Source organism: Camelus bactrianus, unplaced genomic scaffold (assembly GCF_048773025.1).
Source record: "Camelus bactrianus isolate YW-2024 breed Bactrian camel unplaced genomic scaffold, ASM4877302v1 HiC_scaffold_48, whole genome shotgun sequence".
Classification (NCBI taxonomy): domain Eukaryota; kingdom Metazoa; phylum Chordata; class Mammalia; order Artiodactyla; family Camelidae; genus Camelus; species Camelus bactrianus.
Window position 1 is genome coordinate 1 of NW_027413964.1, and position 10,145 is coordinate 10,145.

General features: G+C 50.3%; 1 long non-coding RNA gene and 1 other non-coding gene across 2 annotated transcripts; both read left to right on the forward strand.

Annotated features, from left to right (window-relative positions):
• Window positions 1-3,815: 3,815 nt before the first annotated feature.
• On the forward strand, window positions 3,816-7,591 carry LOC141576947 (uncharacterized). The gene is made up of 4 exons (XR_012505351.1): window positions 3,816-4,007; window positions 5,210-5,560; window positions 6,553-6,710; window positions 6,857-7,591. It is a non-coding gene; the product is annotated as an uncharacterized LOC141576947 (long non-coding RNA).
• On the forward strand, window positions 5,387-5,495 carry LOC141576953 (U6 spliceosomal RNA). The gene has a single exon (XR_012505355.1). It is a non-coding gene; the product is annotated as a U6 spliceosomal RNA (small nuclear RNA).
• Window positions 7,592-10,145: the final 2,554 nt, after the last annotated feature.

Genomic DNA, 10,145 nt, shown 5'->3' on the forward strand with positions numbered 1-10,145 from the left:
TTTATAACTGGGATAAACACTTCCATTGAGTCAAAAACAGTAAAATGCCTAGAAATAAACTTAATCGAGGAGGTTATCTATACTCCAGAATCTGAAATGACACAAAGAAATGGAAAGATGCCTTGTGCTCTTGCATTGGAAGAATCAATACTATCAACATGGCCACACAATCCAAAGCAATCCGCAGGTTCCATGCAACCCCTGTCAAAATACTCACGACATTCCTCACAGAACTAGAACAAACAATTTCAAAATTTTTAAGGAACAACGGAAGACCCTAAACAGGCAAAGCAATCTTTCGAAGGTCTCCTCTCCCTCCCTCCCTCCCTCCCTCCCTCCCTCTCTCTCTCTCTCTCTTTCTCTCTCTCTCTCTCTCTCTCTCCCTCCCCCCCTCTCTCCCCCTCTCTCTCTCCCTCTCTCCCCCCCTCCCTTTCTCTGTCATCTTTTTGTTCTCTTTTCTTAGGATTTGATGACTTGAGACCATCCTTTATCATTCCTTGTAAAGCCGGCTTGATGGTGCTGAAATCTTGTAGCTTTTGTTTATCTGTGAAGCTTTTGATTTCTCCCTCAAATCTGAACGAGAGCCTTGCTGAATAGAGTATTCTTACCTGTCAGTTTTTCCCTTTCATCACTTTAAGTATGTTGTGCCACCCACTTCTGGCCTGTAGAGTTTCTGCTGAAAAATCAGCTGATAACCTTACGGGAGTTCCCTTGTATGTTATTTGTTGCTTTTCTCTCGTTCATTTTAATATTTTCTCCTTATCCTTAATTTTGGTCAATTTGATGACGATGTGCCTCGGTGTGTTCCCGTATGGTACTCTCTGCACTTCCACCTCATTTGGTTATTTAAAGGATCTTCAGTCTGTTCAATTCATAGGAGAGAACTTCCACGTGTATTTCTTCTCGTTTTATGAAACAAAGAAGGACCCAGGAAACTGGCAAAACATAAATGCTTTTCTATTGGGTTGAGCAAAGACAGGCCCTGGCCGGGGACGGGGGGGGGGTGCTGGAGGGTCGGGGGGGCGGTGTAGAGAAGGATATAGATCATTGTTAGATTGCCTGCTTAGCATGCATGATGCCCTGGGTTCAATCCCCAGAACCACCATTAAAATAAATAAATAACCTAATCAAACCCATCCCCCTCCTCCCCCCCCCAAAAAAAAGAAGGAGAAAAGAGTGAGAGACAGAGACAGAGACAGACCATCGGGAAAAGTAGCTGCACTAATACTTCCAAGAAACAGGACAACATAAAGATAATGGAAGAAATGCTGGATAGTGAACAGCCACGGGTGGTTGGCACAGACCCATAGCTTCTGGACTCGCTAAAAAAAAAAAAAAAAAAAAAAAAAAGAATATGAGAATCATATGGATCAGGAGATTGGGTCTGAATTTTGTGCCGTTTGACTTGTGCCAGTTACAAAGGTCATGCACAAGGAAGATGACTGGCTACTTTATTGTCTGAAATGAGACACTTGAAAGTGAAAGGAGGTGCTATACAATCGTGCCTGGACTGGGATTTTTCTAAGGGAGCCCAAATCCTTTACAATATATATCATGTTTTCAAAAATGAATATCATTCCTGGACAACATTTAAGCAATTATTTTCTGTGTTATCAGTAAACATTTTTAAAAAATCAGTAAGAAAGGAAGAGGGAGAGAGAAAGAGAGAGAACAGGAGTAACTATACGCGCGCGTGCGTGCATGCATGTGTGTGTGTGTGTGTGTGCGCGCGCGTGTGCGCGCACGTGTGTTGAGGTGGGGGCCTAAAAGAGGGTGAGGATTCTTTTCATCGAGGTCTGTTTGTACAGAATTCTCTCCTTCTCCGCTTTACACTGTGAAGGAAAAGCCCAGCTGGGATAACAAGCTAAGTCGCAAATCTAAGTGTAACAAGTGTCGGATTACTGATCTGAGTTCTGCTGGGCTAACTCGTAAATCTAAATTAATAAGTGCCGGTTTGCTGATTCCCTGTTCATATTTTGCTAGCCAGCTGGATTTTCAAAGAGACATATCTGGCCTTGAAATGTTGGTTTGCTGCCTCACTGCCTCTACTTTCGTGATAATGATGTTGCTAAAGCTATTGCGTGCCTATTGGCCGAATACCCCAAGCTGGTACTTAACCCTATAAAACCTCACGTGCACGTCTTGGAGGTGCTCAAGGCTTAGGAGCAGAAGCCCCTCTGAGCCCGCCGGCGTAATAAATCTGAGTACTCCAACCCTCCGAGTGGTGCTTGTTTCTTGGCCGGCCTGTCATTTCCATAACAGCACCGTTGACAATAAGAACGTCACTCTCGTTCCGGCATAAAGAAGACATCTGGGGAGGGTGGGGTGGGGGGTGGGGTGTAGATCTATGTTATGTCCTGATTCCAGGAAGGAAAGGGGCAAGGGTCAGCGTGCCCTTCTTTCTGGGGTATCTGTCTGTTCGCTTTTGGTGTTCGGCTGGTTTGGTTATTTCAGCTTTCTGTTTGGTTCCTTTCACAGATCCAGTGGCTCAAAACAGCATTCTGATTTTCTTTTCTCCTGGGGTTTGGTTTTTGATAGGTAGAGGGACAGGGCCCACGCAGGGGTGGGGGTGGGGGGTCACTGTGCCGGAGAAAGGGAGGCGGCTGTGGTGAAATCATCGAGCAGAGGGGATTTCTACGAGAGGGACTCTCCGAAGTGAATGGGGTCCAAGGAGATCAGCAGGGTTTCTGTGTGCTCGTTTGGTTTTGTTCGTGCGTGTGTTTGTTTTTTCTGGACGAGGCCAAAGAACTCTTCAGGTGGAGGTGTGTGTCCAAAGGGTCTGACAGGATGGGAGGATGCGGGGCGAGTCAGTCCATGTGCCCAGAAAGAGAGAGAATCTGTCATAGCTGAGACTCAGGCCTTTTTCAGACCTAGGCCCAGAGAGCAGTTCGGCTCCGAGCATTCACGGAGAAGTTCGCCGCCACCTCAGTCCTGTCCCCCACCCCCGCCCTCCCCCACGCCTCAGCCCCCAGTGAAGGAGGAATCATGAAGTGGCCGCACTTAGGCTAAGCCAATTTTTGGCTTTATGCTTACTGCTTGCTTTTAGAACGATCAGCAAACTCGACTGACCAGACACCGCTCCCAGCTCCAGGCCCACTGTTAAAAACAGCTAAAGTTGTCGATTCTAACTGTTTGATTTGACCTTCCTCTGATCGTTCAACTTGACAATCATGTTTGGCGTCTGAGTCTTTCCCCAGGAAGGGAGTCACGGGAGGATAAGCTCAGGAGAACGACCAGCCCCCTCCCACCCCCCACCCCCCACCCCGAGTTCCTCCGTGGCGCTGGTGCCGCCGGGTGAGTCTGACCAGATAAAGAAGGTCACGGGCTGATGACCTACTAGACCACCAGGAGGTCCCATGTTATCAGACACTCATCCAGATTTAGGAGGAAGTTTCATCAGAGACCCTTGTTGATCATGAGCACCTTTTGTGCTCCCGCCTGTTGTGATTCCCTTTCATGCTCCAACCTGTTCGTCCACAGAAGCATGAAACCCCAACCCCAAGACGGGTTCACAGTTTGGAGGGCACTAGCCTGCTGTGAGTCCCCTTTGCCCAGCAAAGCAATCAAGCTGCCTCTTTTCTTCTAAACTCTAAGACCCTGTCTCTGGGTTATTTGGCTCGTCAGGGACGGGGTGGGGGAGGGCGATCTTTCGGCAACACCCGCAGAAGTTTCCCTGAGTGGCAGGAACCAGCGTGGCCCTCAGGCCTCAGCCCCGCAGGCAGGCAGGCAGGCAGGCAGGCAGGCAGGCAGGCAGGCAGGCAGAGTTGGAGCGACCGTTGGTCCCGCCCCCGCCCGCGCACCACCCCCCCCCCCCCGCCCCCGCCGCTGCTTCCGCCGCCGCCGCCGCCGCCACCGCCGCCGCCGCCGCCGCCTCCCAGGCCTTCTCCACCGATCGGTCCCAAATCGACTGACTGTCTCCTGGAAGCGGGGGCGGGGACGTCAGGAGGATCCATTCGGCAGGGCCTCGTTCAATCGCTTCATTCAAATGCAGAAAGCTCTGTGCTCAGGTCAGAGCCTTTGACTTGGCCTCCGGCTCCTCTCTGTTGAACGGCTTTTGTTCTTTGGTTTCAATTTCCCCACCCTTAGGCCACCCCGTCCCAACTGCACGGAGGGAGGCGGGAGGGAGGGGGAGAATCTCGCCTGGTCTCAGGCCAAAGGAGTCCCCTCCTTTTCCTAATCTGGGTAAACCCCACTACACCGTTTGAGAATCATGGAAGGGCATGGAAGCAGACCTCTGACTTGATAGATTCCTCTGGGATGGGAGACTTTAAAAAAACAAAATTCTTTTTCCCCTGCTTCCAGGGAGGCAGAAAGGAGGGCCAGAGTGTTCCTCTTGCCTCGGGCAGTTCTTTGTTTGTTTCTTTCTTTCTTTTGTTAAATCATTTTTTTTTTCCTTTTTTTCTTCCAGTTTTATTGAGACAGAGTTGACATACAGCAGTGTATACTTTGGGGGGGGGCGGGCGGGGAGAGGAATTCGATTTTATGTATTTATTTTTGACCGGAGGTACTGGGGATTAAACCCAGGACCTTGTGCTTGCTTGCTAAGCACACACTCTACCACTGACCTATACCCTCCCCCTTGGCCAGTTGTGAAGTCCCTTTCATTCAGCATAGTCCATCGGGCACATTTTGGGGCAGCCTACTCTGGACCCCAACATTTCCCTATTCTGTAACTTCCCTGGAAGTTTTACACATTAAAAGCTGGGCTGTTGACTGTGCATGTGCGTCCATGCGTGTGTGCGTGCGTGCGTGTGGTGTGGGGGCAGGAGGGAGGGAATAGTTTCCTAGAGGGCCTGCGTTTCATGGACCCAGTTTCTTAGTTCTGAGAACAGGTCTGTTCAAGGAAACAGTTGTAGTATCTCGTCTCAGGAGGCGGTGGTGTCGATGGGCTTCTGAAGCTAGGCCTAGGGAGCAAGCAGTCAGGTATCGCCTAAGAGGCACTTGTGTGGAAAACCAAAGTACAGCACAAAGGTTAATCATTGGAGCAGATGAGAAACCAGATTCAGGGCCGGGAGTAGGGGGTCAGTCTGGTAGGAGATTTCCACACATCGGGGTCATCGAAACGGCTCGAGCAGTTTGAAATGCCTCTGATGATGTCCTGGGGTGTTCGGCTCAACTCTCTGAGCGGCTCCTCCAAAAACAGGCCCTAGGATGGTTTCCACAGGAGCTGTTGTGGCCATTTCTCTGACGTTTACCTCCCGTTGTCCAGCTTCAGTCTGCAGGGCTTCAGGAGACGGAGCATTTTAGTACTCAATGATGCCAAGACAAAAGGGTGAGAGAAAATGGGAAACGTTCGTGGAGATGGTCCTAGGCAGATAGTGGAGGCAACTAGAAGACCTTCAGTCTCTGGGCCGGCTTTCAGGTTGAGACAAAAACCCTAAGGCAAGCGCTTGCTGCCACAGCACATCGACTAACACGGGAACCATCCAGAGAAGATCAGCACGGCCCCTGAACGTGGACGACACACGCACATACGTGAAGCGTTCCGTAGCTTTAGTGATGTCAGTCACCCAGAGGAAGACAGATATCCTATGCCATCACTTCTAGGTGGGATCTGAAAGTAAGTCAAGACACCCATCCATACATAAATAACTCCATTTTAAAAAGACTCCAAGGAACCTATTTACAAACCAGAAACAGACTGGACTCGCAGACATGGAAAAGAAACCGATGGTTAACACAGGGGACAGGGTAGGGTGGAGGAACGGGGGAGGGCAGAGGGATAAATCAGGAGTTTGGGATTAGCAGATATAAACCACCCTATACAAACTAGGTACACAAGTAGGTCCTACTGTCTAGCACAGGGAACTATGTTCAATAGCTTGTAATAACCTATCCTGAAAAAGTATACGTGTGTGTGTGTGTGTGTGTGTGTGTGTGTGTGTGTGTGTGTGTGAATAAGTGAATCACTATGCCGTACGTCATAAATGAACACAACATTGTAAGTCAACTATACTTCCATTGACAGAGAGTTCCTACAATAAACAGGCAGGCAGGCAGGCAGGCAGGCAGGCAGGCAGACAGACACAGACACAGACACAGACACACAGACACACAGACACACAGACACACACACAGACACACAGACACACACACACACACACACACACACACACACACACACACACACACACACACCCCACAGACACAGGGGAACCCTAAGGAAAACGAGTAGCACTAGTATCTCTTATCCATGCATGTCTATCCCAGTTTAATGGAAACCTAAGTTTTTGCCTCCAAGTCAATGATGCTAATAACTCTGCTGCCAAGAATAGAAAAATCCTCACGGAGGATTTCTGAATCCCAGAAGGGTCAGGGAGGGAGAAAAAGAGAAAGGATTCCATTCTGCTGACAGAGGTATGATAGTTACCATGTGGGTGTCCGCCTCTAAAAGGGAAGGAAGGGGAAAAAACAAAAGTTTATTTTCCCTTGTATCTGAAAAGAAAAAAATTTAAAACTCAATCCTCTTGGAGACAAGAAGTCGTACACACCTCATGTCACTGATTCTCCTCCTCCACCTCCTCCTCCTCCTTCCTCTACTTCTTCTTCTAGTCTATATCTCCCATGGATTCTGACGACCTTGCCTGATGATGGCGGGTGATGGGGGCAGAGATCGATCCTTCTGAGAAGTAAGTTGGCAAGCGCTTTAGTGAAGCCTCGTAGGATTTACCCAGCGAAGCGGGTGCCTTCGTCCCTGGAGGCTGCGGAAAGTATGTCCCCAAGTCACATACGCATGTGTTTGTCTTTTGTTGTCGTTGTTGTTGTTGTTGGTGGTGGTGGTGGGTGGTGGTGGTGGTGGTGTGTGTGTGTTTGTTTGTTTGTTTATTTGTTTGTTTGTTTGTTTGTTTGTTTGTAGCAGTGTCCTGGCCATGCTGATGGCATCAGGCTTGCAGCGGGGGAAGGAAGGCTTCAACCCCTTTGGAAGTCATACCTACCATCCCAAGAACGTCTGGATGACCCCTACTATGTGGCAGTTGAATGGGGGCCAGTTACTGGGGTTCAGCGTGTCCAGAGAGAGGAGGTCTGAGGCCTCTGGGGACAAAAAGTTTGTACGTATGTATGTATGTATGGCCAGTTGACTGTTTTTGCGGTCCTATAGGAATCTTCCTGCCCCTGTCTATTGAACAATGGGAGTCATCTTCCAAGTGCCCTGACACCAGACACCACGGTGGGTGAAGGAATGCGGGTGGGGTGGGGGTGGGTGGGGGAGGTCATCCAGGAAGCTGGGAGAAACCGAGCACGTCCGTGGGTCAGTGGGTCGGCCTGTCGGATGGTCGCCATGCTGGGTTTCCCCTAACCCAGGCCATTTGCCGAATGGACAGAACAGACTGGGGCCACGTGTGCCACCCACCCTCTTTCCGGAGGCTGTGGTCCACTGTGTTTACATGAAAGTCAGTGAAGGAGGCATCTCCTCGGGACTCGGTTCCGTCCCTTTCACGAGAGCCTCCACTTTGGATGACAGCCAGCCAGCCAGCCAGCCCTCGATGCCAGGGCAGTAGACGACTGCCAGGAATATCCCATCCTTTCTGGAACCCTGAGTGTACCCACCTGTACAGACACAAGGCTGAAGAATACATGACGTTCCTTCCTAGTTGACAGCACTCCCCATGTCACTGAAACAGTGTCCAGTACGCTGACGTCATCTCCTCCCTCTCCCACACCCCCGCACGCGCACAAACACGCGCGCGCGCGCGCGCACACACACACACACACACACACACACACACACACACTCTGTCTGTCTGTCTGTCTGTCTGTCTGTCTGTCTGTCTGTCTGTCTGTCTTCTAAGGATGGAGAAGAGTTTGCTGAGCTATTTCGGGTGCCCTCTCATCCTAGTTCCTATCTCCAAGTTGGTTCAAAGTCCAAAAGGCGGTCAAGCACTTAATCAGATAGGTCCCTCGTAAAGAATGCCTCCCACATCACGACGACAGGCTTCTTAGGCCAGCCGAGAAGCTCCTTCAGTTCTGCGCCCATCTTGGCTCTAAGTTGATATCAGTCTGTTACGGAAATGACAGGCCAGCCAAGAAACAAGCACCACTCGGAGGGTTGGAGTACTCAGATTTATTACGCCGGCGGGCTCAGAGGGGCTTCTGCTCCGAAGCTCTGAGCACCTCCAAGACGTGCACATGAGGTTTCATAGGGTTAATTACAAATATGGGTCTATTCGCCAATAAGGCTCAAACAACAAAAAGCAAAGGATCAGTACACTGGAGCTTATCAATTTGGAACAGATCACGTTACTGACACTTGTTGAGCTTGGATTTACGAGTTAGCTTGTTAGCCCAGTAAACTGACACTAAACTTCAGATTTACGAGTTAGCCCAGCAGAACTTAGATCAGTAAACGGACACTTATCACACTTAGATTTGTGACTTTAGCTTGTTAGCCCAGCTGGGCTTTTCCTTTACAAGTCCTCCAGGATCCAAGAAAGCCACGTTGGAAAACAAGTGGTGATTCTGATGGGACAGGAGATCAGTCATTTGGGGGCGAAGGGTGGGGTAGGGAGACATACCAGCCTGTCTGTCTGTTTTCACCCAGTGTGGGAGCCGTCCCAAAGAGATAACTCGAGAAGAGAGAAACAGGGAGTTGACAAAGAACACGTGCAGTGGCGTGCCCTCCCCCCCCCACCCCAGGAGAAGGCCAAGCCAGAAGTCCCTCCGGATGGCGGGTTCCGGACTCCAGCTTCCAGGGGAAGCGATGTTTTTTTCCTCCCCATTTCAGGCCCGGAAGAAGAGGGAGAGGCAGAGTGTCCTTCTCGGGCATCCGCTGTTTCTGAAGCACGCTTGTTGCCAAAAGATCGGCCCCCGTCCCCGACGAGCCCAAGAATCCAGAGACAAGGTCTCGGAGCTTAGAAGCAAAGAGGCCATTTTATCGCTCTGCCGGGCAAAGGGGATTCACAGCAGGCTAGCGTCTTCAAAACTGTGTACCCACCTTGGGGATGGAGTGGGTGGGGTGGTTCTAGAGCCATAGCTCAAACAATCGGGCATCGATCACCATCCACAGAATCGTTTTCTCATCAAGACTCAGAATGGTGTCACGATGCCTCCAGGTGACCCATTCTATAGAGGCTGGTGGTTAGATCTCGTTATCTCATAAGCACTCAAGATGTGGCCTTCTTGGTCACTCAGGCTATTTTGTCAGGTCATTAGTCCCGTGACCGACCTTCTCCTCGGAGAAAGACTCAGAGACCCAGCATGATGATGACTTTCAATGAGTGAAATACAGTAGAAACAGTAAGATCGATAGCTTCCAGTTTCAACAACAGGCCTGGAACCGTGAGCAGCAACCAGTCAGTCAGGACAGTTGACCGTTTTCAGGGCGAGCATAAGAAACCGAATGACACCCCCCCCCAGCAAATGAATGAGTGAATGAATGAATGAATGAATGAATGACCTAATGATCCTCCCCTCCCCCCCCCGCCAAAAAAAGAAGCAATAATCCGTTAGCCTAATTCCGGCCATTTTATTCATCCTCCTTCACCCTGAAGCCCCAGTCACCCACGTGCCACAGTGGTCTGTTTTCTGGTTTCCTCCACCACCCCACCCCCCACCAACCACCACCCCGCCAACATCCCCCCATGCCCAACCACCGCCCCAAGTGTGGGACTGGACGGGGGTGCAGGGGGCTGAGGGGGCGGCAATGGCGGCTTGAGGTGAGGGTGGGGAGTGTTCCGCCCAGATCGTATAGGAAGCTCAAACACAGCTGCAGTACGAGACAAGATGGTAGATTTCTGTGAGTCCTCCCTCCTCTTAAAATCCGTCCTAAGGAGGAGACAGACAGAAAGAGAAACATCACCCTCACTCCCAACGCCTCCTGCGCCCTCGATGCGCCCCAAAACAACAACAAGAAAAACAAAAACAAACACGACCACAAATAAGTCGCTATCCCTGGGGAAGAAGGATTCGATGGCATGGGGATATCATTCTAAAATTCATTCCCTCTTCATCACATTTCATGGAAACCGATTGCAATCTATGAGGCCCTGTGAAGGTAGGGGTTGGGGGGGTAGGGAGGAGGGAGGGAAGTGAAGGGGGGGAGAGGGAGAGAGGGAGGGAGAGAGAGAGAGAGAGAGAGAGAGAGAGAGAGAGAGAAAGAGCAGAGGAGAGGAGGGATAAAAGGGGAGAGGACAGGAAAGGAGAGGAGG